Source organism: Schistocerca cancellata, chromosome 5, assembly GCF_023864275.1.
Source record: "Schistocerca cancellata isolate TAMUIC-IGC-003103 chromosome 5, iqSchCanc2.1, whole genome shotgun sequence".
In the NCBI taxonomy this organism is placed as follows: Eukaryota; Metazoa; Arthropoda; class Insecta; order Orthoptera; family Acrididae; genus Schistocerca; species Schistocerca cancellata.
The window spans coordinates 66,033,119-66,058,149 of NC_064630.1; the positions used below are offsets into that span (position 1 = coordinate 66,033,119).

General features: G+C 44.8%; 1 non-coding gene across 1 annotated transcript; it reads left to right on the forward strand.

Moving 5' to 3' along the window:
* The first annotated feature begins 2,511 nt into the window (after positions 1 to 2,511).
* Trnaw-cca (transfer RNA tryptophan (anticodon CCA)) lies at positions 2,512 to 2,583 on the forward strand. The gene has a single exon. It is a non-coding gene; the product is annotated as a tRNA-Trp (tRNA).
* The last annotated feature ends 22,448 nt before the right edge of the window (positions 2,584 to 25,031 follow it).

A 25,031-nucleotide genomic window follows, 5' to 3' on the forward strand; every position in this document is an offset into this window, starting at 1 on the left:
AACATACGTTACTTTCAATTTCCTGTGACGGCACTACACTGAGAGGAACACTGAGCTATTAACCACCGCAGCAGGCGTTCGCGACAGGCGCACAGCTCCCGGAAGACTGACGCCCGGCCGCGAGCCGAGGTCACGTGATACAGTTAGCGGCGCCTCCTAGCGGGACAGCGGCGCACCATCTTCCGGTGCAAATGTCAAGGAGAACCGGCGCAGCCGAATTCCTACGTTAACGAGCCGGCAGCCGCCGTCGCTGCTTACAGCCGCGGCCTCTTTTACGTCAACATTCACTGCGCCTGCGCAATACACGTGTTTCTGCACAGCGCTCGCTACGCCGGCGCGCGGCTGCAGGATTTCATTCCACTTAGCGAGTCTAAAGCTACGGGCTTGTTGACGTCAGTAACATTCTGAAAGTGCTATAAAGAGGCGACCAAAGTAGCCGCCGGTACAGAGATTTGTTTGAACAACGCAGAAAGTGACTAAGCATGAACCATTTGGATGTTATGTTGGCACTTCGTCGATCTGCCTACGAGTTACCAATCACACTGCGTAAACAGTGAAACGAAGAGAAAAGGTGGATGTACCGGACGGTACTGTGTGAGGTGATTTACAATCTCGGTATGGTTTGTTCTTTTTGTCTCACACATGCAGACTTCGACTGTGATGTTAAGTTATGTTAACTACACTCGACAGACTAGGCTCACTTCCCTTATTCCGAATAAAATGGCTGCCGAGTCACGACTGCTACGGGTAACAAACAGTATACTCTCTGTTGCTGTCTAATATTAGCATTTTCAATGTTCTTTTCTCGCGGTGACCAGAAGCAGCTTAAACTGATAAGGGCTGCGGTATTAATTAATTCACTCAGCATTAATTCGTTCGTCGAGTTTCGTAGATCCGATGAAACAGGAGAAACTATCAAATTAGTCCTGTAGTATGTAAATGCCTGTAGAGATTAATTACGTTTTTATTTGTTCTGAAACAGTAATATCATGGCAGCCAATATAATTTTGTAAAAGGACCCACGGATGAATAAAAATACTACTGTGTTCAGACAAACGGATGTGTTATGATTCCGTTAATCACAAGTCCTTTAAGCGTATCAGCATCCAGCAATTTAAAGAAGGCAGAAAGTGACTTCTATCACAAACTGCTCATTCTTTAAGTTACTCAGCCATATGGAAATTTAGTTCCGATTTTTGGAATCCAGCTCCCTTGTCCCCAATGGGTTCTGCCAGGACACCTAAATGTTCTGACTTTTAAAAATCAGATCAGATTCTCGGTCATGTGAGATTTCAAAATATAAGAGTGTGTTAACTGTGCAGCAGTGGGCCACTCCTCAGCAAATAGAGAAATAAAGCATGGAAAAAACTGCCACTGATATGCATTGGGTACAAATGTTCTAGCACTTGATATCCAAACATATATCTTATGAAAATAAGATAATTAATCTTATTAACGGATATCGCCGCGAAAGCATGCATTCGAACATATATCTTATGAAAATATTTCTAAGTTTGTGGAATTTGTGTTACTTATGTCTTCCCGGTTCGGATGCAGCTGTCGAGCGTGTCTTTTCTTTGATGAAAAATATGCAGACATCAACGAAACTCACTGAAAGTACAGACTTTGAAAGCAATACTGTTGGTGAAAATTAATTTCAAATACAGTTGTTCTTAAATTGAAAGGGAACCAAATTTCTGCTGAGTGAAATTCATTCATCACAGAAGTGTAGTGGCATGAATAACTGAGTGTTGAAAGGTGTGAGTAGATACCTAAGCAAGTGCTGTGTTCTGCTTCCTAACTTTTACGGTATAAGTGTGTTATACAATAATTATGCACAAACCATGAATGTGCCTGTGTTTTAAATTTTGTTTGTTATATTATCATTTGATGCCTACTACCCATTTCGTTCTAAGTTTTAATAATGTATAATAATTTCAGAGCATTCTTGCACTCCAAGACGTCAGCAATTGTACTTACTACCGTAAGTATGGCCACCTTATTCAAGGTGTTCTCACAATACTGAGAAACTGTGACTTAGGGCAGCGTTCGTACGAGCGGCACCCCCGGCATGGTAGTTAGCGTGAAGACTCCAACAAAGGCGATAATTATCTGCCACAGACGTCCGACAATGGAAGTCAATTACGGCAGGTATCACAAAGCGTATAACACCATTGAAGCATGTCTCCTAAGCAACAGATATAATATATTACCTGTGAGCAGATTTCTGCTTCAAAAGAACGCTTCACTTTTTTCACGTTTCCCCGTTTTCCAGAAATTACACATCTTATCTGCAATTTATGTCTCGTCTGTCCTTGAACGAGTATCCAGTACTTCTTAATGGGGAACAGCTCAAAATACATGAAACCATATATCGGCGTGTCGATTAAAACTCAGGTATGTAGCAAGGAAAATCAATATCGGAATCTTTTATAACAAATTGTCAGAGTTCATCGGAAATCATTTGGGCGTTGCTACTAATACATTAGTAATAGCTGTAAGTGTGTATCTGACTCCGTGGCGCAACGGTAGCGCGTCTGACTCCAGATCAGAAGGTTGCGTGTTCAAATCACGTCGGGGTCAAATTATTTTAATTGCACTATGTGAAGCAATGATCTAATGTATTTCATAATGTGACAAAATATGAAACTTATATACATTTTTACATATGTGAACAACAACAAAGTCAGCTGTAACATATTCGTAACCTACCTCTGTGTGTGTGTGTGTGTGTGTGTGTGTGTGTGTGTGTGTGTGTGTGTGTGTATTTCAGGAATAATGAAAGAAAACACCTAATGAGGATCCCACATAAGTGGTGCAGCAGAACAATATTTGTGTTCTTACAATCAAAATGATAGAATTGGAGACTCAGTCGAATCACCTATATCCAAGTATGAAACCACATATGCAGCGACAGGACTTAATGACACACGTGTCAAGAAAGTTAATTACAAGTGGAATAAAATAGTTGCCAGTTTTCGTCGGTACACATGTTTAAAAGAAACAGCAGACAATAAGTCGACCGCAAAAGAGTACTGACGTCGACAAAAATGTGTACTCTTCAGTTTCACTTTAAGCTCTTTTTACCTCCCTTCATTACTGACATTGGAAGTAAAATAAGCTAGCGCTCCTTCACACACATCCAGTGCGGACGCAGCACGTTTTTTCCCATCTCCTTAGACTTCAAATGCACATGATGTATGTGTCAGTAAAATGGAGAATAAGGCATGAGACGGTGAGAGAAATAGTTAAACAGGACCCCTTGCAAGAAACCACTGAAAAGACGTGGTTAAGGTGGTGTGGACGTATTAAAAGAATTGGAGGTGGCTGGATATCAAGACAAGCTCATGAAAAGACATTAGCTGGCAAGAGACAGAAGGATGTTGAAATGATTGAATGTGTGAAGGAGAGAGGAGAAGACTGAGATAAAGTTGAGAGGGGAGAATGGAGGACGTCTGGAAAACATGAGGAAGCTTATTTTCCAAGCAGAGCCTGCCAGCGGCTGGAAACTGCACAAGGAGAAAATGGATTAGTGTTTTGAAACTGCCTCAACAAAGTTTCAGTTTTGTATTTGTTCTCTTTCCACAAGAAGCAGCTAGCCTTAGCGTGCACATCCCTGGCTCTTTTGTATAGATTCTTTAAAACGGAGCGTATTCTGTCCTCCTCCAGGCAGTTAGTCCATTCAGTGTCAACCGGCACTAAGAGAGCTCTGACATTTACGGCTGAAAACGAAGAACAAGTACCAAAAGTACGTCTTAGTAACAGTTTCCTGCGCAAGGAGGATAGTTCCGTCAGGATAGAAATTTTATCGGTGATTGAAGGTGAATTTTTGAGTTTGAGAACTACGTAAAGAAGAAGGAAAATTAACTGTGAGCCTTTCCCAGAAGTGTGTGAAGTGACATCTTGTTGGATGTCATAGTATGGTTTATATTTCAGAACATGGAGGGTGTATTCCAATTTGATTTTAACAGACTTCGCCTTGCTGACGTTAATAGCTTTTATTCCATTGACTTTTTTAGGCATTGACAAGCAGCCATATTTATCTAGTTTATGTTTAGTATCTACGCAGATATGACAGAACTGGTTTCGATTTCACATTTATTTGTATTTATATCTTTCGATCACAAAACAGATCTGGCGATGGTCACCGCAGACCAAAATTGATGTAAAGAGCGAGATGGCGCAGTGGTTACCACACTGCACCCGCTTTCGGGAGGACGACGGTTCAAACCCGCGTACGGCCATCCTGTTTTAGGTTTTCCGTGATTTCCCTAAATCGCTTCAGGCAAATGCCGGGATGGCTCCTTTGAAATGGCACGGCCGACTTCCTTCAACATCCTTTCCTAATCCAATGGGACCGATGACCTCGCTGTTTCGTCCCCTCAACAAAATCAATCAACCAAAGAGTCAACCGACTGATACCGAGCGGGGTGGCGCAGTGGTTCGACACTGGACTCGCATTCGGGAGGACGACGGTTCAATCCCGCGTCCGGCCATCCTGATTTAGGTTTTCCGTGATTTTCCTAAATCGCTCCAGGCAAATGCCGGGATGGTTCCTCTGAAAGGGCACGGCCGACTTCCTTCCCAATCCTTCCCTAATCCGATGAGACCGATGACCACGCTGTCTGGTCTCCTTCCCCAAACCAACCAACCAATCAACCGACTGATGTACGTTTGCAGTCAAGACACTACGGTTAAAGAAATGTTGAGCGCCTCAACAATAACAAATAGTGCAGGAACATGGACTGTAGTATCCGCAGCTGCTGTCTGGCGAGGGAAGCTAAGCACGAGGCGCGGGGGCCAGCATCCTATAAGGCAGGGGCGGGCAAACGTTGCACGCGGCTCGTGAGCGCACAGCGCTGCACGTGTGCTGCTCGCGTGCAATCGTCGAATGGGGCAGTGGCGACAGCCGACAGGTTGCGGCAGTGTAGTACAGGGTTAAGCCGCGACGTTGATGCGAAGCGACCACTACGTAGTGAACGTTGTATTTCAAGAACCGGAAAATGCAGAGTGAATCGAGGAAACGGAGACGTGGAGATTTGCTATCTTTTAAAAAGTAATGGGAGAATCATTTTTTCTTTGTGCAAAGACGTGAAAATTCGAAATGTTTAATATGTGGCAGTATTCTCGCTGGTCAGCGGAAGTTTAGTATTGAAGGCCATTATAATAAATTTCACAAGGACGAGTACAATTTATTGTCGGATTCTGAGCGGATGGGGAAATTGACTGAGCTTAAGAAGAGCGACCTGACGATATTAGATGCATCTGTCCTAGTTGCCGTTGTCACGAGAGATCTGCGACTTTCTCTCGTCATGTCTCTCATCTAACTGATTTAACATTTTATGGAGCACTGTTTTCAATTTTTCAGGACGACAACAATAATAGCCCAGCGGTACGTGCAAGCTATAAAATTGCGCTTAATATAGTGAGAGCTGGAAAACCATTTGCTGAATTAATAAGCCTCGGTTAACAGCAAACATAAGTGATGAAAATTTACGTAACTGTTTGCGTTTGTCTGTATGCAGAAATTTTGTTCCAGATATTAAACGTATTGTAAACTCCACCTGTGATAATTAAATAAAACGTATCGTAGTTAATAGGTACTCTTTCAAACCATGATTTATTTCAAGCACTCCTGCTAACCTTATTCCATCATTCAATAAAGCAAGCTAGAAAAACAAAACGCATTACAGAATTAGGAGTGGACAGAAGGTATGGTGGGGAGGGGAGGTAAGCGGGTGGCCAGCTTGCCCCTGTGTCCACGCAGAACACTTGTTAACTGCACGCGTGCAAGTGCACCGCACACGTGCAGGATTCCTGCCCGCCCCTGCTATAAGGGATTCCCTGCGCATCGGCGACCTACTAAGCGCTCATAACATGAGCGACCTTCGCTGTAAAGCGTGACGTAAGCTGAGCGAAGTTTCACGTGTAGGCAACTTACGTAAGTCTGCTAAGCGACAGGCAGCACCAGTCAATTCAGTGCTCTTTGGGAGGCATTCCGCAAATACAAGGAATATCTCTCCTTCTTAATGCATTTGTGTTGAAAATATGCACTTGTTGCCTCTAGCGGAGCAGATGACCTGTGTTTGACGTACTCAACATTTAACTTCTGTTATTAGTTGCTCGTACTCTTTTCACGAGAAGTAGAGAAGGATTAATCTTGTTCTGCATCTTGACCTTTCCAGAAACACTTCCGAAAGTCAGTTTGAAGTCTCGCTTTTGATTCCAGTCGGTTTATCTTTCTAGAAGTCGGATAGGTTCACAAGAGACGCAACAAACTGGTTTGCCCGCGAATATCGATTCCTAACGCCCTGCTTAGAAAGAAACACAGTTTCGTGAGTACTAGTCTTGAATACTGTTACTGTTACTCTGATTTATGCCTCAATGAATCTGTTCTCGGCTACACAAAAGGCAATTGTTTTCGCAGGCGACAGGTCGCTGTCAAATCATGTCTTGTCCTTGAAGGTGTTTAGTTTTTCGCAGGTTGATTGTTAAGGAGAGATACTCTGGCCTTAGCTTCCTCAAACAAAGAGAATGCTGTCATGCTCGAGGTGCAAGATTTTCCTCGCTCTAACAGTGCTGTCTTCTCTCCTCGTTACCATTGTTGTCCTTACATTTGTGGTAAATAGAGTCAGAAGATTAATTTTAATTTTAATAATGAACAGCCTCAGTTGTACCGTTTACCTAGAAATTTACCTAGGTTTCAGTCGAGATAACCCAACCTTCTTCAGAATAACAATATCTATCGTTTGTCCATAGTGGACATCGTCAAGCTAAAACTACAAATCCATGAAGTATCGTCAGAATGTTAAACTTATCTGGCTCTGCGTCGGCCCCACTTGGCGACCGCGATGCGGCAGCCACGAGTACAGAAATTAATATTTATACAGTTGCTGACAGGCCGCGAAATGTTGAAGATAATTAGAATCAGAAGAATTCTTCTGGAATCCACACCGAGAATAGGTTTCTGTGTTTCTCTAAGTGGGTTCCCTCGTATAAATAGACGTCTTACCTGCACGTTCTTCTGTTTTCCAGGATAGACGTGACAGCCACCCGTCCCCTCACGTAACCGTATCTTCCTGCCCCATATTATTCACCACGGTTGTAGATTTAGATGTTTCAAGGGCTTCTTATATTTGCCAATAATACGGCGGGTCCACCACGTACTTTGGTATCACCATAGAATTCGTTTGTTAAAGCCAGCTGTTTGCTAAGAGTTGAGCATCAAGGACCAGATTAATTCATTGTGTCTGGTAGGTTCCATTATGAAGTAGCGTCTTCATGAACCGTCACAGTTACACATTATCAAAGAGAGGGCCCAGAACCTTTTATTAGTAACAATTATCTAATGCTAAAGTGCTGTACTTACGCTCGCAAAGTATACATACGGACGCAGTAGAATCAACAGCAAAAGCGATACTTAGACAAAAATTGTTGCAGCAGCTGTCCATTGGCGACATAAGGCTGACGGGGGGTACGGGTTGGCGGCAGGAATGGCATCCGGCCACCCCTTAACCATTAACATGCCAAATCCGATTAACGATGGCTGACCCTGCGTAACTGCAGGACAAGGTTCAAGTGATAGAATGCCAAGTCTGGGATGCGATGGGGAGACGTATACTTTCACTCCAACTTCTAGTCAGCAATCGGGCTGTCGCTGCTTCCATGCCACAACTCATATTGATGTTAATGATGGATATCGAACTGGAATGAATATTTAATCATTTGACACCTGTTATGTGATGAACACCTCCACAAAGTTTAATAAATACCGGAGTGGTTCTTCATGGTGTAACAGACTTTATTCAGCACATTGCAAATTAATGACAAAATTAAATGTTAATAATATTGAGGGAGTTATAAAATGAAATAGGCAGATCTACTAGTCGTATAAAACTCAAAAGCAGAAAGAGAGAATAAGTAAGGAAACTGAGCTCTGGAAAACTGTAGTAGAAGGCGTACATTCGCTAGCACTAATTAAACAGTGGCTAGTAGTATGTAGTAAACTTTATAGGAGAATACGAGCTACATGCTACAGAGGGGGTTCGTGACAGAAAGGATGCAGAGATGGAGAAGTTAACACAGAGACGTAGATGTCGTAAAGACGGGCAGCGTTAGATCTCTGTTGAAGGTGGTGAAGTGGCCCGTGACGAGTTGAGAAACTCGACTGCGCCCCAGCCGGACGCTGTGCTCACGGTCTCCCTGACTGCGCAGTGTCATGAGCGGGAACGCAGCGGCAGCAGGTGTAACGTATAGCGATCCGGCACAGGCGGTGAGTAACCTGAGGCGCGACGCCGCAGCCGGACCGGAACTACCGGCGCAAGGATGCCCATCGCTCGCTCCCGCCTGCGCCTGTGAATGCGTCCGCGGACTGCACCGGCTCTCGAGTCTCACCACGCGGACGGTCAGTTCAGTACAGATTATTTGAAGTAACTATCACATTTTTGGGCAACTACTACTCAGTTGCGAATCGAAGACTTAGTTTTGATGGAAGGGACCTGGGGATGCATCTATAAACAAAATTCCAAACAAGACTCTAGCGCGACCAATACTGGACTACTGTGGCTTTGTGTGGAGCTCCTGTGGAGTTAGCATGACAACAGACATCAAGATAGTGCAGAGTCACTTTGCTGAGATCGTTACTGACTGGTGTAGACTATACAAAAGTGTGCGGTAGTGCAAATGCTCGGTGAACCTAAACAGGAAGTCTTGGATGAACAGCGATGTGCCTGAGTAAATTTAGAGAATATAGAATATGTATGCGTAGGGGACCGTGCAGTCATTCCCCTGCCCGTGTCGGATGTACAGCGTTCTTACAAATGATTGAAGCGATTTCACAGCTCTACAATAACTTTATTATTTGAGATATTTTCACACTGCTTTGCACACACATACAAAAACCAAAAAGTTTTTTTAGGCATTCACAAATGTTCGATATGTGCCCCTTTAGAGATTCGGCAGACATCAAGCCTATAATCAAGTTCCTCCCACACTCGGCGCAGCATGTCCCCATCAATGAGTTCGAAAGCATCGTTGATGCGAGCTCGCAGTTCTGGCACGTTTCTTGGTAGAGGAGGTTTAAACACTGAATCTTTCACATAACCCCACAGAAAGAAATCGCATGGGGTTAAGTCGGGAGAGCGTGGAGGCCGTGACATGAATTGCTGATCATGATCTCCACCACGACCGATCCATCGGTTTTCCAATGTCCTGTTTAAGAAATGCCAAACATCGTGATGGAAGTGCTGTGGAGCACCATCCTGTTGAAAGATGATGTCGGCGCTGTCGGTCTCCAGTTGTGGCATGAGCCAATTTTCCAGCATGTCCAGATACACGTGTCCTGTAACGTTTTTTTCGCAGAAGAAAAACGGGCCGTAAACTTTAAACCGTGAGATTGCACAAAACACGTTAACTTTTGGTGAATTGCGAATTTGCTGCACGAATGCGTGAGGATTCTCTACCGCCCAGATTCCCACATTGTGTCTATTCACTTCACCATTAAGAAAAAATGTTGCTTCATCACTGAAAACAAGTTTCGCACTGAACGCATCCTCTTCCATGAGCTGTTGCAACCGCGCCGAAAATTCAAAGCGTTTGACTTTGTCATCGGGTGTGAGGGCTTGTAGCAATTGTAAACGGTAAGGCTTCTGCTTTAGCCTTTCCCGTAAGATTTTCCAAACCGTCGGCTGTGGTACGTTTAGCTCCCTGCCTGCTTCATTCGTCGACTTCCGCGGGCTACGCGTGAAACTTGCCCGCACGCGTTCAATCGTTTCTTCGCTCACTAGAGGCCGACCCGTTGATTTCCCCTTACAGAGGCATCCAGAAGCTTTAAACTGCGCATACCATCGCCGAATGGAGTTAGCAGTTGGTGGATCTTTGTTGAGCTTCGTCCTGAAGTGTCGTTGCACTGTTATGACTGACTGATGTGAGTGCATTTCAAGCACGACATACGCTTTCTCGGCTCCTGTCGCCATTTTGTCTCACTGCGCTCTCGATCGCTCTGGCGGCAGAAACCTGAAGTGCGGCTTCAGCCGAACAAAACTTTATGAGTTTTTTTACGTATCTGTAGTGTGTCGTGACCATATGTCAATGAATGTAGCTACAGTGAATTTATGAAATCGCTTCAATCATTTGTAATAGCCCTGTATATCGAGCGTGAAATAATGAGTAAAAGAGAAGATCAGGACACTTGCAGATGCATTTAGACATTGTTTCCGCGTTCAGTGCGCAAATGGAATGCGAAAAAGGAAACAGATGTGACTTCCACCATACTCTGAACAATGGCTTCCGAAGTATATATGTAGATGTATGGAATATTGCTACATTTTGTCGCCAACCTTACAGTCATTTCCTTACATACTACGATGCTGAATGAGCTCTAGTGAAAATGAATAGACAATTCATATGTTGTACCTACTTTGCAGCTTTATACAAGCAGCAATGCCTTTGGACTGTCGTGGGAAATTGCAGGTCACATTCTTTCCTCTGTAAGTATCAAATCTGCAGCATTCTTCTGTGCCACCGCATTTCAAAAGCTTCTATTCTTTTCTTGTCTGAGCTGTTTATCGTGCACCTTTCACTTCCGTAGAAGGCTACACTCCAGACCAATACATGCAGAAAAGACTACCTAGCAAAATTATATTCCATTAACAATTTTTTTATTTTCAGAAATGCTTTCCTTTCTATTACCAGTCTGTATTTTATATCCTCTCTGCTTCCGGCATCGACCCTTATTTCGCTGCGCAGATATCAGAACGCATGCGGTACATTTGGTGTCTCATTCAGTAATCAAATTCCTTCAGCATCGCCCGCCTTAAGTCGAGTACATTCCATTACACTTCTTTACTCTTATTCATAATCACCTTATAACTTGCTAGCTTAATGCCCACTGCTTCACCCAAGTAGACTGTTTTTCTTTAATCGAATTCTTATTTTGTTTACAAATTGCAAGATCTTCTAAACTTTTCACGCTAATTAAGGCCATGGAAGCATGGACTTTTCAGAATGCGCTGGGGAGCGAAGAGCGATTCTGGTAGGTGGTGTCAAAGGTTTTTGTTAATCATACGTTTTGCGTTCTTGTGGTGATATTTCCATAGAAACTTTCATCCCCTAACATATATTTCTTCATATCTAACCGAGAAACGAAATACCAATTTTCATACATTTAAGTTTTAAAATTTTTTAATACATCGAAATATTTTCTTAAAGATGTTCATCCCCTATTTGACATTCTTAGTGGTTGAATTTAAAAAGAACTGTGAAACATATAATTTTTAATTTCTCACAGAGAAGCCAAATACAAATTTACATAGATTTACCTTTGAAAATGCTTTCATAATTAAATAATTTCATAAAAGTTTTCATCCCCTGTTTCACATCCTTGGATAGTTGAATTTCCAAAAACATTGAAACACGCATTTATTTGTTTATTTTCGATGCCAACCGGCATCTGAAATACAATTTTTCATCGATGTAGCTTTAAAAATGCTTCAGTTGTTTTTTAATAAGGACTGATATTCCAAAAAACTTTCGCCCCCTATTTCATCTCCTTAATGGTTAAATTTACAAAAGTGACGAAACATGTATTTTTTTATATTTACGACTGAGGAACCAAATACAAATTTTCGTAGTTCTTGCTTCAAAATTGCCTTAATAGTGACATATTTTCAAACAGCCTTTCATCCCCAATTTCACTCCCTTAGAAGTGGAATTTCGAACATTCTCTTCTTAAACGACTCCTACAGTATAAGATCAACGCAGTCCCCGAATTTTAAGTTTCTATCCTTAGCTGGGCGATGCTGAGTCAGTCAGAACACTTCTAATGTACATATATTTGCAAGACACTACACATTCCGTTAATTTGCTCTTTCAGGTCTTTCGCCGTTTGTGACAGAAGTACAATAACATCGGCATCGCTACAGTATCATACCTCAAAGTTTTAATTTCATCTTCCTGAAATCTACTTCCTTTTCCAAATATCTGCTTGGTTTTGTTAACTGCTGGCTCAGAATGCGTATTGAATAACGTCGGGGATAAGCTAGAACCACGTCCGCCCCTGTACCCAACTACTGCTTCCGTTTTCACGTCCTTCTAGGCTTATACCTGCTGTCTGGTTTCTGTACAAGTGGTATGAAACTGCGATTAGTTCCACTCTCCGCTTCGACAGAACTTGCCAGAGGTAAACACTGCTGACCTTTTACGGGGTGTGCAGAATGGAGTGGCGGTCGGCTGCCCCCTGCCTCCGTTATAAACTGCAGAGCCCGGGGCGGCGCGGCGCGGCGCGTGCCCCCTGGTATTTGTGAGGCGGCAGCAGCAGCAGCAGCGGCAGCTTTCTCCCAAAGCCAGCCGGCAGCCTCGACGTCGATGACCCGTCACGGGCAGTCAGCCACTCGGAAGCTGCCCGCAACTCGTGGTCGTGCGGTAGCGTTCTCGCTTCCCACGCCCGGGTTCCCGGGTTCGATTCCCGGCGGGGTCAGGGATTTTCTCTGCCTCGTGATGGCTGGGTGTTGTGTGCTGTCGTTAGGTTTAAGTAGTTCTAAGTTCTAGGGGACTGATGACCATAGATCTTAAGTCCCATAGTGCTCAGAGCCATTTGAACCATTTTTGAACCACTCGGAAGCTGACGACGCGCTGCACTGGAGGAATGTCCAGACTGTTCACGAAAAATCACTACGTGAATCTCTCCAGCAACCGTCTGTATTACTTTGCGCTGTGACCTTTCACCAGCTAAAAAAGGATGCATTAGTTTTTAACTACGAAAATATTTATCTCTATTTTTAGGGTTCCCTACTTCAGTCTCTAAAGACGAAACAGTAGTAGAATAACTTTATTGTCCGTCTGTCTGTCTGTCTGTCCGAGTCTTTAGATCCCTTTTTATCAGCAACGGGTAGATGTATCGACTTGAAATTTACATTACTGGCCATTAAAATTGCTACACCAAGAAGAAATGCAGATGATAAACGGGTATTCATTGAACAAATAGAACTGACATGTGATTACATTTTCATGCAATTTGGGTGCATAGATACTGAGAAATCAGTACCCAGAACAACCACCTCTGGCCGTAATAACGACCTTGATACACCTGGGCATTGAGTCAAACAGAGCTTGGATGGCGTGTACAGGTACAGCTGCCCATGCAGCTTCAACACGATACCACAGTTCATCAAGAGTAGTGACTGGCGTATTGTACGAGCCAGTTGCTCAGCCACCATTGACCAGACGTTTTCAATTGGGGAGAGATCTGGAGAATGTGCTGGCCAGGGCAGCAATCGAACATTTTCTGTATCCAGAAAGGCCCGTGCAGGACCTGCAACATGCGGTCGTGCATTATCCTATTGAAATGTAGGGTTTCGCAGGGGTCGAATGAAAAGTAGAGCCACGGGTTGTAACACATCTGAAATGTAACGTCCACTGTTCAAAGTGCCGTCAATGCGAACACGAGGTGACCGAGATGTGTAACCAATGGCATCCCATACCATCACACCGGGTGATACGCCAGTATGGCGATGACGAATACACGCTTCCAATGTGCGTTCACCGCGATGTCGCCAAACACGGATGCGATCATCATGATGCTGTAAACAGAACCTGGATTCATCCGAAAAAATGACGTTTTGCCATTCGTGCGCCCATGTTCGTCGTCAAGTACACCATCGCAGGCGCTCCTGTCTGCGATGCAGCGTCAAGGGTAACCGCAGCAATGTTCACAGAGCTGATAGTCCATGCTGCTGCAAACGTCGTCGAACTGTTCGTGCAGACGGTTGTTGTCTTGCAAATGTCCCCATCTGTTGACTCAGGGATCGAGACGTGGCTGCACGATCCGTTACAGCCATGCCCATAAGACGCCTGTCATCTCGACTGCTAGTTATACGAGGCCGTTGGGATCCAGCACGGCGTTCCGTATTACCCTCCTGACCCCACCGATTCCATATTCTGCTAACAGTCATTGGATCTCGACCAACGCGAGCAGCAATGTTGCGGTACGATAAACCGCAATCGCGATAGGCTACAATCCGACCTTTATCAAAGTCGGAAACGTGATGGTACGCATGTCTCCTCCTTACACGAGGCATCACAACAACGTTTCACCAGCAACGCCGGTAGACTGCTGTTTGTGAATGAGAAATAGGTTGGAAACGTTTCTCTTGTCAGCACGTTGTAGGTGTCGCCACCGACGCCAACCTTGTTTGAATGCCCTGAAAAGTTAATCATTTGCATATCACAGCATCTTCTTCCTGTCGGTTAAATTTCGCGTCTGTAGCACGTCATCTTCTCGGTGCAGCAATTTTAATGGCCAGTAGTGTAAGTTTGTCGGAACCCTCAGAGGCCGAGTCCTATTCCAACTTATGAAACAGTATCAGAACAAGAATTGACTGATGAAAAGTTGTTAGTGCCGAAACTTCCTGACAGATTCAAAGTGAGTGAGAGAGCGGGACTGGAACCCGTCATCTGGACTTTGGCGGGCAATCCTCGTATCGAGTGGGCTAACCAGCCAGGCACGGCGCACCGCCCGTTCGTACCGCTTCAGTTCTGCCAGTACCTGTCTGCTACTTTCCAGACTCTAAAAGGGATCCGAAGCACAACTTTTTCATGGAAGAAAGGTCGTCCTGGGAAATGGCTTAGCCACAGCCTGTGTGTTGTTTCCAGGATGCACAGTTCACACTGTTTTAATCCGTCAGAAACTTTCATAACAGCATTCACTCCGTTGCAGAACGAAATATCCGTTCCGGTGAGACCTTAGCGCTGTTTGCCCATTCTGGGTCCAGACATCCCGATGTCTGGCTTAACACTTCGCGTATTCAACTAAGCAGCTAGGAATTACAATTACGATAAACTTAAATTGGAAAGAACACATAGAATAAGCTGTGGGGAATGCAAACCAAAGACAGCATTCTAGTGGCAGAACACCACTTAAAAGATGCAACAGATCTGCTAAAGAGACTGCCTACGCTCTTGTCCGTCCTCTTTTGGAGTACTGCTGCAGGGTTTGGGATCGTTACCAGATAGGATTAACGCAGCACATTGAGAAAGTTAAAAGAAGAGCAGCACATTCTGTATTATCGCAAAATAGGGGAGAGAGTGTCACTGTCATGATACAGAGTGGACATAATTAAAACAAAGGCGTTTTTAGTTGTGGCGGAATCTTGTCACTAAATTTCAATCACCAACTTTCTCCTCCCAATCCGAAAATGTTTTGTTGACGCCGACCTACATAGGGAGAATAATAAAATAAGGGAAATCAGAGCTCGCACGGAAAGGTATAGCTGTTCGTTTTTTCCGCCCGACGGCCGTTGTGGCCGAGCGGTTCTAGGCGCTTCAGTCTGGAATCGCGCGACCGCTACGTTCGCAGGTTCGAATCCTGCCTCGGGCATGGATGTGTGTGATGTCCTTAGGTTAGTCAGGTTTAAGTAGTTCTAAGTTCTAGGGGACTGATGACCTCAGATGTTACGTCCCATAGTGCTCAGAGCCCTTTGAGCCATTTTTTTTCCGCACGCTGTTCGAGTTTCGAATAATAGAGAATTACTGTGAAGTTGGTTCGATGAACCCTCTGCCAGGCACTCAAGTGTGATTTGCAGAGTATCCATGTAGATGTAGATGGCATTACGCAAAGAACAGCCTATTTTATAGATTACTGAAAAATTACCAAGAACTCTGTGATCAGTTGTGGAAACAAAGCAATCAACACGAACATTGCATAACACGCCAGTGCTACACAGAATTAACAAGCTCGGAACAGCTATGCAGCAATCTTTACGCAGCCTTTAGGCTTGTGTGATTTATCGTGTAACTGAAATTTAACGGATTCGTTTTAGTGCTCATGGGAATGAGTACACACTTTCATTGATTTAGAGTTAATTGTCACTTTTTGCACCGTATGCATGTCTTGTCTACATGACTATGCGAGTCGTTTTGATCATCTGATGACTTTACAAAGCCGCGCGGGGTAACCGCGCGGTCTATGACGTCTTGTCACGGTCCGCGCGGCTCCCCCCCGTCGGAGGTTCGAGTTTAAGTTAGATTAAGTAGTGTGTAAGCTTATGGACAGATGACCTAAGCAGTTCGGTTCCTTAAGATCTTACAAAAAAAAAAAACTGTACAAGACGGTAAATGACAGCATTATCTGCTAACAATCTAAGAGGGCTGTTCAGACTGTCTCCTTAATCGTTTATGTAGATCAGGAGCAACAGAGGGCCTATAACACTTCCTTGGGGACGCCAGTCATTACTTCTGTTTTACTCGATAATTTTTCGTCAGCTATTACGAACAGTGACCATTATGATAAGAAATCACGAATCCAGCTAAACAACTGGGACCTTATTCCATAGGCACGCAATTTAATTAGAAATCGTTTGTGAGGAACGGTGTCAAAAGTCTTATGGAAATTTAAAAGCCGACCGTAGTGGCCGTGCGGTTCTAGGTGCTACAGTCTGGAGCCGAGCGACCGCTACGGTCGCAGGTTCTAATCCTGCCTCGGGCATGGATGTGTGTGATGTCCTTAGGTTAGTTAGGTTTAGTTAGTTCTAAGTTCTAGGCGACTGATGACCTCAGAAGTTAAGTCGCATAGTGCTCAGAGCCATTTTTGAAATTTAAAAATATCGAATCAGTTTGAGATCCATTGTCGATAGCACTCATTACTTCATGTAAATAAACAGCTAGTCGTGTTTCACAAGAACGATATTTTCTGAATCTGTGTTGGTTATTACTCTCTAAATCGTTTACTCCGGGCTCATTCATGATGTTCGAAGACAGTATATGTTCCAAAATCCTACTGCAAATAGACGTTAATGACACGAGTCTGTAATTCAGCGGATTGCTTCTATTTCCTTACTCGGGTATTGGCCTGACTTGCAACTTTCCAGTCTCTAAGTCCGGATCTTTCTCAGAGCGAGCGTTTGTACATCATGGTGAAGTATGGAGCTATCGTGTCAGCATACTCGAAAGAAAACTGACTTGTATACAATCTGGACCGGAGGCCTTGTCTTTTCCTAAGTGTTTTAAGCAGCTTCACTACACCGGGAATATCTACTTCTAAGTTACTCTTGTTGGCAGTTGTTCTTGATTCGAATTCTGGAATATTTACTCCGTCTTCTTTGATGAGGAATTTTGGGAAACCGCATTTAGTAACTCTTCTTTAGCGGCACTCTCACTAATAACGTCACCATTGTTATCGTGGAGTGAAGGCATTGATTGCGTCCTGCCACTGGTGTGCATACTACCAGAATCTCTTCGGGTTTGGCCGCGTGGGATTAGCCGAGCGGTCTATGGCGCTGCAGTCATGGACTACGCGGCTGGTCCTGGCGGAGGTTCGAGTCCTCCCTCGGGCATGGGTGTGTGTGTGTGTGTTTGTCCTTAGGGTAATTTAGGTTAAGTAGTGTCTAAGCTTAGGGACTGATGACCTTAGCAGTTAAGTCCCATAAGGTTTCAAACACATTTGAACATTTTCTTCGGGTTTCCTGCCAGATTTCGAGACAGAATCTCGTTGTGGAAAGTATTAAAAGCATCTCACATTGAAGTTCGCGCTACATTTAGAGCTTCTGCAAAACTTCCCCAATCTTGGGGATTTTGCTTTCTTTTAGATTTGCCATGTTTTTTTCGTTGCTTTTGCAATAGTGTTCTGTCCTGTATTGGATACCATGGGGGATCGGTACCATCTCTTATTAATCTCTCAATTACCGTCAATACTATTTCTTTGAATTTAAACCACATCTGGCCTACGTTTACATAGTCAGACTGGAAGGAGTGGGGACGATCTCTTAGGAAGGTGTCAAGCGAATTTTTATCTGTTTTTTTTTTTAAATAGACGTATTTTGCCTTTTATTTTTGGTGGGTTCGGATGTTACGGTATTCAGTCTAGCTACAACAACCTTTTAGTCACTAATCCTTGTATCTGTCATGATTATCCCTATTTGGTCAGGATTATTTGTTGCTTAAAGGTCAAGTTTGTTTTCGCAACCATTTACACTTCGAGTGGGCTCTTAGACTAGTTGTTCAAAATAATTTTATGAGAAGGCACTCAGTTCGATTTCGGACTATATTTTATGCTTACCACCGATTTTAAACATGTGTTTTCGCCAACATATAAATGGCAGATTAAAGTCTCCTCCAACTTTAGTTGTATGAGTGGGGTACCTATTTGGAATGACACTCAAGATTTCTTTTAACTGTTTAGCAACTGTATAATCTGAGCCAGGGGGACGGTAACAGGAACCAGTTATTACTTTATTTAGGTTGTCAAGTATAACCTCTACCCATGTTATGTTATGTTATGTTAACCGGGGACCAGAAACAACGGAGAGGCTCCGTCCCCGCCGCAGCTGCAGTGGTTCACGACCCCACGACGACTACCGCAGTCCACTTCACCCCTCCGCCGCCCCACACCGAACCCAGGATTATTGTGCGGTTCGGCCCCCGGTGGACCCCCAAGGGAACGTCTCACACCAGACGAGTGTAATCCCTATGTTTGCGTGGTAGAGTAATGGTGGTGCACGCGTACGTGGAGAATTTGTTTGCGCAGCAATCGCCGACATTGTGTAGCTGAGGCGGAATAAGGGGAACCAGCCCTCAGCTGCCGAGGCAGATGGAAAACCGCCTAAAAACCATCCACAGACTGGGCGGCTCACCGGACGTCGACACAAATCCGCCGGGCGGATTCGTGGCGGGGACCAGGCGCTCCTTCCCGCCCGGAAAGCCGTGCGTCAGACCGCACGGCCAACCGGGAGGGGTACCTCTACCCATATTAACTCACAGGAACTATCCAATTTAACTACAAGGAAAACTACTTCTGACAGCAGTAAACAATCCACTACCAACAGTATGTAATCTATCCTTTCTGAACAGGGTTGGGTCTTTTGTAAAAGTTTCGGCTGAACTTATTTGCGGCTTTACCCAGCTTTCCGTACTTATAACAGCTTGAGAGTCAGTGCTTTCTATTAGCGCTTGCAGCTCTTTTCCAGCACAGCTACGAGAGTTTACAACTACAGTATTGATTGACCCTATGTCTGCGCTATTTCTGTGTTCAACGTGCACACTTTGAAACTGAAGTCCTTTCATCACTTTCTCGAAACTCTCAAACCTAAAACACCGCCCAACCCTCCCCCGCCCTCCCCCCACCACAGAGCCCGAGCTACCTGTACAGCCGCTTCCTGTATATAGTACACTCCTGACCCATTTAGCGGAACCCAGAAACCAACACCCTATGGTGCAAGTCGAGGAATCTGCAGCCTACACAGTCGCAGAACCGTTTGAGCGTCCGATTCAGACCCTTCACTCGATCCTGTACCAAAGGGGGACATTTGCTTCTGTCGATAATGCTACAGGGGGTGAGATCTGCCTTGATCTCACATACAAGACTGGAAGTCTTTACTACTTCCGCTAGCCGCCGGAAACCAGAGAGAATCTCTTCCAATCCAAAGCGACAAACATCCTTAGTATGGATATGAGCCACCATCTGCAGATGGCTGCGTCCACCCTCTTCGTGGCATGTGGAAGCACCCGTTCCACATATGGAATAACGTCTCCCGGTGTGCAGACAGAGTGTGCACTGGGTCCCTTCCTCTTCCCAGCCATAGACCTAAGTGACCCCATTACGTGCCCAACGTTGGAACTCCCAACTACAAGCAGTCCCACCCTCCGTGAATTCCCAAACCTTGAAGGCCGAGGGTTTCGTCTGGAGCAGGGTGAGCGACTTCATCTGGCTCAGAGACTTCGTCCGCCACAGATGGCTGCCGAAATCTGTTGATCAGATGAACGAGGGAGGCCCTCGATCGACCCCTCGGAAAGTCCTTCACTGCTGCCCACACCTTGGACCGACCTCCCACTCGATAACGCGTGAGGGATCAACCTCAATGTCGGGGAGTAGCAAAGGTGGCCACAGTAGTGTACCGATCGGGGAACTCATGCGTAGTGATGGACGTCCATCGGATCGCCCGGTCCTCCACAGTGATGCCTACTGGCAACAGACTCAAGCTGCGCGGCCGAAGTCGACACCGTTTGGAGCTGTGAGCGAAGGGTTGCCAATTCATCTCGCATCTGAACACAGCAGTCATGGTTCCTATCCACACGAACGACAGCCTGATAAATACTCAAATACGCACGAAATATAGGAGATGAAACTAAAGAACACTGACGAAATTTAAAATAAGTCACTTCATATGAGACTCTGTGTCAACTCACAGTACTCTGATGAGGTGCTACTGTTATGAGGGCAATCAGCATTTATGCCTAGGCTAACTCATTGCATTTTCCACATTACTTCCTGAATTACCGTTATTTTATATTTTTTCTTGATTTAGGGGAAACAAACCGGAAGAAAATAAATCCTCTTTGTTTATCGCAGAAACGACCCGTTCGATTAACTGTCAGAACATTTAGACAATTACACTATGATGGCGACTGATATTTCGATGTACATACGGCTGTCATGTGGAAATACATAATCACATTTACGCAGCATGTCAAGTTCAAATGGTTCAAATGACTCTGAGCAGTATGGGACTTAACATCTGAGGTCATCAGTCCCCTAGAACTTAGAACTACTTAAACCTAACTAACCTAAGGACATCACACACATCCATGCCCGAGGCAGGATTCGAACCTGCGACCATACCGGTCGCGCGGATCCAGACTGAAGCGCCTAGAACCGCTCAGCCACAACGGCCGGCCATGTTAAGTTGATACTTGTAGCATGAAAGCTTATGATGTAGATGAACTATTCTCAGTTTATGCTACAGACCCTGCACACATTAGGGCCGTCGATTTAAGATGCTGCTTTGTGATGGTATCTTCAGGACTTCACTGACGTAATTAAAGGAACATCCTTATCTTAACGCAGGATCCAGCATTCCTTTAGTGCAGCTTCGTACAACTGCAGTAGCATACGTAACATTGATCTACGTGCAGTATACCAGCGCAATATAGCTTTTCAAAAGAATTTTTTCTGTCTTAATTGGAGGGATCCCAATTTAAATTGTACTTACTTCGTTATAGTGTAGTAACAAAATAATTTTATAGAGGCACTAAGATAGTTAACTGTGCATTGACAGTCGTAAGAGAGAGCTACTTCACCGTTCCATGACCCAGTACTTTTGACCTGCATACTCTCACGTAACCTCACAAATTATATCTAAATAAATAAGGGAGCTCGTGTGACAGTGACGCGCTAACTCGTTCGGCACGAGGGACATTGCCATGTCTCGAGCCAGCATGCAGCAAAGGGATACCGTAATCGCTTACGTCGATGTCCGGAAAGAGGCGTCTCCTGGAAAGTACGTACGTACAAACGGTATCTGTGACCTATGCTGCAGTGTTTACAACACAGACCCCGACAGATGACGCACCGCTGAAAATAGCGGATGGCGTCGTTGAGGAACGCCTGTCCAGTACCTGTCGCCGCAATTAGCTGCGGTGATAGCGCCGCACTCGTCGGCACACTGCCGCTCAGAGGCTCGAACCGTGAAGTGACTAGACGTGAAGCGGCGCTTGTGATACGGTAACACACGCGGCCCGCCTCGCTGCCTCTTACGGCCCAGTCACGAGACGGACACCGTGGTGTTCTTGCTGCTCCGCTGCCTTTATATCTCTACCACGGCCACAACTCTGCATGAAGGATGCGTACTGTGCGCCTCCACTGTGTTGAGGGGAACTTCTTCATAAAAACTCATAATGTGCAACACTTCACACAATTCCGTTTTTGGTCAAGCGTAAGCAATCGCGGAACCCATCTTGCGGATAGCTTTCTCATGTCCAAATGTTAATGCAAAATATTATGTACCCATTCATTCGAGATGCCCACAGCACTAGCAATCTCACGCACCTTAACTCTTCTGTCATGCAGCACCATATCATGGATTTTATCAATGATTACTGAAGTCGTAACCTCCACAGGCGTCCAGAACGTTCAGCGTCACTTGTGCCCATATGGCCTCTCCGAAAATTTTGAAACCACTTATAAACTGTTCTAATCGAAGGTGCAGAGTCACCGTAATGTTCATCAAGCTTCTCTTTAGTCTCCTGAGGCGTTTTGCCTTTCATAAAGTAATGTTTAATCACCACACGAAATTCTTTTTCGTCCATTTCACACGAATGCCAAACACAAAGAAATAGACCAGAATGGCTGAAACTTGGTGTGCCTTCTTTCCAAAGATGCTTACTAACTAAACACGACTTCGATACGCGCCGGTGGTGCCATCTCTCGGATTTTGCACGGACTTTTCAAACGCCCCTCGTATTCTTATCGTCGCATATAGCCGGATGTCTACTGTAAAAGTCTTCACGATCATACGATTGCTTGCGAAAGGTCGGAATAGGTATGCGATCGCACTGAAAATCTTTTAGAAAACAGAATAATGAGGAGACATAGGCAGAAGGTTTACTGCTGAAATTTCGAGAGCGCTCGTTAGAACAAGTGTCAGGCAGCATATTACTTCCTTCCACATACGTCTCACGCGATAGCCACGGTGGAAAGAATCAGAGAAATTGGGGCTCACTTGGAGGTTTCTCGACAGCCTCTATCGCCAGCCACCAATCCCGAATGCAACAGAGAAGTGGTTTCAAATGGTTCAAATGGCTCTGAGCACTATGGGACTCAACATCTTAGGTCATAAGTCCCCTAGAACATAGAACTACTTAAACCTAACTAACCTAAGGACACCACACACACCCATGCCCGAGGCAGGATTCGAACCTGCGACCGTAGCAACCTCGCGGTTCCGGACTGCAGCGCCAGAACCGCACGGCCACCGCGGCCGGCAGAGAAGTGGTTTCAGAGATACCCCTCCCCACCACCGTTACTGTTCACGATACGTACAAATCAGCTTGCAAGCAATGTTTGTAGCTCTTTGCGATTCATCTCAGACGGTACAGTTGTTACGGGGAAGTGACGTCCTTAGAAACTGGATACGAAACTAAGAGAGACTTGCAAATGATCAAAGCTTGGCAAAAGGAAAAATATTACCCGCAGCTGACAATCAACGTAAGGCCGTGTAACGTATAACGTGACACGACACCTTTTGATTGCGCGCTCAGCGATCAGTAGACTATATTAATTCAGTCAAACCTTCGAGTATCTGGAAGTATCTGTCCAGAGCGATTTAAGATGGAACGACAACGCCGACATTTTTTACGACATTTATTTCTTCCACGTAAGAGGTCTCGTGCAGAACCAGCACACGAAAACTTGCTAACTTCTTTTGAATCTTCCATCAACTTTGCACGGTTTTCCGTCCTCGATAAACAGTCCAAAATGAACGATATTACGACCACACGATATGACAGGTTATTCAGTTTAACGGAACACATTCAACATGACTACTATAAAAAGCCGAAAACCAATATTACTTAGACATTAAGTTCACGGCTCACTTATGTCAAAGCACAACAAGCCCCAACATGACAAAAGCAAAACGACGTAGTGAATAAAGTCGGAGGTTGCATGAGGCTCTTCGTAGATGACGCTGTTGTGTAGAGAGAAGTCGCAACGGCAGCAAATTGTAGCGAAATACAGCAAGACGTGCGGTGGATCGACGCTTGGTGCAGGGATGGGCAACCGACCCTCAGTAAGCTGTATAAACAAATGTAATGTATTGCACATGAGCAGCGGGGAAACCCTTTAGTGTATGATTACTCGATTACCGATACGGAAAGCTGGGTAAAGCCGCAAACAAGTTCAGCCGAAACTTTTACAAAAGATCCAACCCTGTTCAGAAAGGATAGATTACATACTGTTGGTAGTGGATTTTTTACTGCTGTCAGAAGTAGTTTTCCTTGTAGTTAGATTGGATGGTTCCTGTGAGTTAATATGGGTAGAGGTACCCCTCCCGGTTGGCCGTGCGGTCTGACGCACGGCTTTCCGGGCGGGAAGGAGCGCCTGGTCCCCGGCACGAATCCGCCCGGCGGACTTGTGTCGAGGTCCGGTGAGCCGGCCAGTCTGTGGATGGTTTTTAGGCGGTTTTCCATCTGCCTCGGCAGCTGAGGGCTGGTGCCCCTTATTCCGTCTCAGCTACACAATGTCGGCGATTGCTGCGCAAACAAGTTCTCCACGTACGCGTACACCACCATTACTCTACCACGCAAAAATAGGGATTACACTAGTGTGGTGTGAGACGTCCCCTGGGGGGGATCCACCGGGGGCCAAATGGCACAATAACCCTGGGTTCGGTGTGGGGCGGCGGAGGGGTGAAGTGGATTGCGGTAGTCGTCGTGGGGTTCTGGACCACTGCAGCTGCGGCGGGGACGGAGCCTCTCCGTTGTTTCTGGTCCCCGGTTAACATAACATAACATGGGTAGAGGTTATACTTGACAACCTAAATAAAGTAATACCTGGTTCCTGTTACCGTCCCCCTGGCTCAGATGATACAGTTGCTAAACAGTTAAAAGAAATCTTGAGTGTCATTCCAAATAGGTACCCCACTCATACAACTAAAGTTGGAGGAGACTTTAATCTGCCATTTATATGTTGGCGAAAACACATGTTTAAAATCGGTGGTAAGCATAAAATATAGTCCGAAATCGAACTGAGTGCCTTCTCATAAAATTATTTTGAACAACTAGTCTAAGAGCCCACTCGAAGTGTAAATGGTTGCGAAAACAAACTTGACCTTTAAGCAACAAATAATCCTGACCAAATAGGGATAATCATGACAGATACAAGGATTAGTGACTAAAAGGTTGTTGTAGCTAGACTGAATACCGTAACATCCGAACCCACCAAAAATAAAAGGCAAAATACGTCTATTTAAAAAAAAAAAAACAGATAAAAATTCGCTTGACACCTTCCTAAGAGATCGTCCCCACTCCTTCCAGTCTGACTATGTAAACGTAGGCCAGATGTGGTTTAAATTCAAAGAAATAGTATTGACGGTAATTGAGAGATTAATAAGAGATGGTACCGATCCCCCATGGTATCCAATACAGGACAGAACACTATTGCAAAAGCAACGAAAAAAACATGGCAAATCTAAAAGAAAGCAAAATCCCCAAGATTGGGGAAGTTTTGCAGAAGCTCTAAATGTAGCGCGAACTTCAATGTGAGA